This window comes from Pinus tabuliformis, chromosome 6 (assembly GCF_031772625.1).
Source record: "Pinus tabuliformis cultivar Carrire ecotype Pingquan chromosome 6, CPIR1, whole genome shotgun sequence".
NCBI lineage: Eukaryota > Viridiplantae > Streptophyta > Pinopsida > Pinales > Pinaceae > Pinus > Pinus tabuliformis.
This window is the reverse complement of record NC_142292.1, coordinates 555,056,913-555,062,204: the sequence shown is the minus strand read 5'-3', so window position 1 is coordinate 555,062,204 and position 5,292 is coordinate 555,056,913.

The following is a 5,292-nucleotide window of genomic DNA, read 5'->3' as shown; positions in this document are numbered from 1 at the left end:
TTGTTTATTTTTTATTTTATTATTTTTTTTGTACTGAAGAAGCGCAGCTTAGCCATACAGAGAATCTTCTTTTAACTGGATCATTCAACATAGTCATGTCTTGCTTGACTGGAACTTGTGGAGAGATTATCTTTAAGCCCTCCCAAGCACTCAGGATATACTCTTAGGGTCCCACCCTAACCCCCTTATTTATGTAATGGGATCACGTCATAGTCAAGAGTCAATAAAGCCAGTATTAATAATTGTAAGTGGTTAATCCACAATTAATGACGGAACCACAGTTAGTTGCAAATGGGCATCGTGTCTTATTTTGTAGTCGAGCTCTGCTCTATTGGAGGTTGCCCCCTCGAAGAGGCAAGTGAACATTACTCTCTGAATAATAAAATCTTATTTTGTAGTCGAGCTCTGCTCTATTGGAGGTTGCCCCCTCGAAAAGGCAAGTGAACATTACTCTCTGAAGAATAAAATCATTTCTATTCTGTGTTCTGGGTATCTTTTCTTCGCATATTCTGTATTTGGGTATCATTTTGCACGTTAAGAATATAACATATGCATCATTTGTATTATTATGATATATTTGACTGCTATTTCAGTCGTTTCTGTTGCCACATGTGGACGGTAGCACATAATTTCTCTATTTGGATTCTCCACCATAGAGTGCAAATGAATGAATCCACTAACTTCATCGATTTTTCCTCTTTGGTGATGACACAGGTTTAATTTCTTCCGTGATAAATTAGAGGAGAATCAAATTTCATGTCAACTTCTAAACAGGAAAGCCATTTCACAAGACAAGCCCCTATTTTCTCCTACTCCTACCCAGGGACTTTGTAAAAACTTCTATAAAATCAATAAATGGTCTTACAGTCCAATCCATCAAGGGATCTCAATAATTTTTCACACGAATTGAAAATTAGAGCATTGTGTTTGATATGGCTGGTGAATTAGCCTTTACCAGCCTACTCGCTTCAAAACCATTCAGCTTCCTTTCATTTCATTGAATTTTATGATCCCACGATTGATTATTCTATTTTCCTCACATAGTCATATGATTTTTTTCTACTGATTCCACTAATCTCATTTTGGTGTCCAGCTACATCAACATTCCAAATATATTTTTGACTTTCGCATGAAAACAACTGCTTATTAGACTGAATCAGATTGATTTTTTTTGTAAATGTGAAAAAAAAAACATTTAGACACCTAATTGGTTGTGTAGGTTTGCAACGTGTGTTTATTATTGAAGAATCATCCTTGAAAACGCCATTATCACTTTCTCATTTTATTTCTCCCAGCATTGTTATTATGTAGTGAAACAATTAGTGGTCGAAAACTGTTTGTCATTCACATATTGTTCGAGTGCAGATCTGCAACAGTGATGTACATTTTTTTTATTTTGTAGCTTTTTTATATGATTCAAGAATATGCATCTTCAATAAAATTCGGACACTCTATTTGTTGAAATTGAGACGTTAAGAAATTAGTTAAAATTTGTAAATGATGAGAATGGCTAGATAGTTTGACGCTCTCTACTGTTGAGTATAATCAAATCTTATTCTTATTCAAACTTCTTATAAGGTTCACAATATCAAATTTCTCTAAATAAATTTTATAGTAAACTTATTCGCTTAATCAACATGAAATTGATAAAAAGAAAATATGCAACAAAATTTATTTGAAATTAATTCGACGGAGTGATTCAACCGAAAATAATCACCTGGACATCTCTATGCATGACACAAAGATAGCTCAACGTAAAAGAAAGTAAAATAGGAATACATTTTCAATATAAAAATTACTTAAAACCAAACATTCCACTGAAAATACATTTTCGAGGGGAATTCTTATTTAATACAATCAAAGAAAGAAAACCAAAGTATTATGTGTCATATTTGGAATGGACGCATCGATACTTGAAACACCAGGATGACTATAATGATGGAGCAATTATGTTTTCACGGACCCGGGGGCGGTGGTGGACACTGTGGGTTTCGCCCATAATTTTTACACTGTGAAGGGCCGGAGGGCGGCACTGGTCCTCTGGGTTTCTCTTTATTCCATGGAGAATCGGGGCTATTCAACCGACGCTGCTCCACATGTGGGTTGCCAGATTGCCCTGCAGCAGCAGCATGTTTGAGAATGAGCATGAACACAATGAGCACGGAAAGTATCGCATTATAAACCCTTTTGGCCTCCATCGACTATCAATTATCAATCTTTTCCCGCTTATCTCTTCATAAAAAAATGACTTCCCTGAGCAGTGCCGGCAATACATGTAAAATATAGCTACTAACAGCCCAAAGATCATCAATACCAAATATTTCACATTCAGAACTTAATATGTTGTTTAAGATGACATACCTTGACTAACAGCGGAAGATGTAACGGCTGCCATCTTCTGTCTTCTGTCTTCTGTCTTCTTCTCAGAACTGTCTTCTGTCTTCTGTCTTCTTCTCAGAATTCGGTTTCTCTCCTCTTGCCCTCACTTCCTTTATGTGTTTCTTGATGGAGAAGAATACAACTCTTGTGTGGGAGAGAGAGGACCCAATCCTTTATATATTATTTAACTCTAATCTGGTACGTCCATCATATACCAATCCAATGCTTAAGATCTAATGCTTTAGATTAGAAACTGCTTTAAGATAAGATCTAAATGCTTTAAGATTAGATCGGGTCACATTAAGATTAGAAACTGCTTTAACGTTAAAAGCATTTGTTGTTTCCAATAGTAGATTTCTAACATTCTCCCACTTGACCCGACTATTCATAATATTAAGTGTTGAACATCATACTATGATAAATTGCTGAGAGTTATGGCGGTTGTGCACTATTAATTCAATGCATTCCCTTCCATATACTACAATACCAGCAATCCATCAATTCATACTCATAATTTATATAAAATAGCATAATGGTCCACATAATGTCTTATATCATAATGATCAAACATAATATCTTTATAAGACTCTTTCTTGTTTAAAATTACATAAAATACGTACTACTACATTAAAACAAGAGACACATAATTGTATATCAGAAACACATAAAAGAGCTCAGAATGTCACACATCAATTATTATTAATACAACCAAGACCCATTCTTTGAACATGTTCCTTAAATTGTTTTGGTTGTAACCCTTTCGTCAAAGGGTCTGCAATCATAAGTTCTGTCCTGATGTGCATGATTGACACTGTTTGTTTCTGAACCTCATCTTTCACAACAAGATACTTTAGTTCTATATGTTTGGCACCTTTAGAGTACTTGTCGTTCTTTGAGAAAAATACTGCTGCAGAGTTATCACAATAAATTTTCAGCGGCTTGCTAATGGTGTCGACAACCGCAAGTCCTGAAATAAAGTTCCGCAACCATAATGCATGAATTGTGGCTTCAAAACATGCCACAAATTCTGCCTGCATAGTGGATGAAGCAACGATAGTCTGTTTCACACTTTTCCATGATATGGCACCTTGAGCAAACATAAACAGGTAACCAAAAGTCGATTTTCTAGTATCGATACATCCAGCAAAATCTGAATCGCTATATCCAATCACCTCCGCTTCATTGGATCTTCTATACATGAGCATGTAATCTTTCGTGCCTTGTAAGTACCTCAAAACTTTCTTTGCAGCTTGCCAATGTTCTCTTCCTGGATTACTTTGATACCTCCCTAACATACCGACCGCAAAGCTGATATCCGGTCTAGTACAGGTTTGAGCATACATTAGGCTACCAACAACAGATGCATATGGAATTGATTCCATTTCCTTTCGTTCAACATCATTCTTAGGACATTGCATGAGATTGAATTTATCACCTTTCTGTACAGGAACTGTTCCAGGTGAATAGTTACTCATTCCAAATCTCTCTAGAATCCTTTCGACATATCCTTTCTGAGACAATCCCAATATTCCTTGTGATCGATCACGGAATATTTCTATTCCAATCACATAGGATGCCTCTCCCATATCTTTCATTTCAAAGTTCGTTGAGAGAAATTCCTTAGTCTCATGCAATATACTTAAATTATTTGCAGCAAGCAAGATGTCATCAACATAAAGGACCAGAAAAATAAACTTGCTCCCACTGATCTTTTGGTATATACAGTGATCAACCGTATTTTCCTTAAAACCAAAAGATGTAATAATGGTATTGAACTTAATATACCATTGCCGGGATGCTTGTTTAAGCCCATATATTGACTTCTTAAGTTTACACACCAATTGTTCTTTACCTTCTACAGAAAAACCCTCAGGTTGATCCATATAAACATCCTCATCAAGATCTCCATTCAGAAATGTTGTTTTCACATCCATTTGATGTAACTCCAAATCATAATGAGCTACTAATGCCATTATTATTCTTAGTGAGTCCTTTTTTGAAACAGGAGAAAATGTCTCCTTGTAATCAACACCATCTTTCTGAGTGTAACCCTTAGCAACAAGTCTAGCTTTATACCGTTCGATATTACCACTAGAGTCGTGTTTGGTTTTAAAAACCCATTTGCATCCGACTCTTTTACAGCCATGTGGTAACTCAACGAGATCCCAAACTTCATTATGTTGCATGGATTTCATTTCTTCTTTCATGGCATTAATCCATTCCTTTGACTCTTTACTTTCTACAGCATGTGAAAACGAAACTGGATCCTTATTGATTCCAATATCATAATCTGATTCTTGCATATAAACCACATAATCATCAGAAATAGCTGACCTACGATTTCTTTGAGGTCTTCTTAATGCTACTTGTTGTGGTTCATGCATATCAATATTATGTAAGTCATTTCCTTCAGGAAGTACTTCTTCATTTATATGTTGTTCATTATCATCATGTTGTTCTACAACAACTGGAACAACATTTGGAGTAATAGTATATGGAGGAACTATTCTAGGCAATGTAACATTTACCCTTTTTTCCTTTATTTCTACTATTTCTCTTCTAGTACTCCCACTGACTTCACCATTCTCAATGAATCTTTCATTACCAGTTTCTACAATTCTTGGACTATGATTAGGATAGTAAAACACATACCCTTTAGATTTCTCAGGGTAACCTAAAAAATACCCACTAATCGTTCGAGAATCTAATTTCTTTTCATGTGGATTATAAATTCTCGCTTCCGCTGGACAACCCCAAACATGCAGGTGTCTTAAGCTAGGTTTCCTGTTAGTCCATAACTCAAAAGGAGTCTTTTGAACAGCTTTACTAGGAACCCTATTCAACAAATAATTAGCGATTTTGAGAGCATACGACCACAAATTCTTAGGTAGTGTAGAATCTGACATCATACTC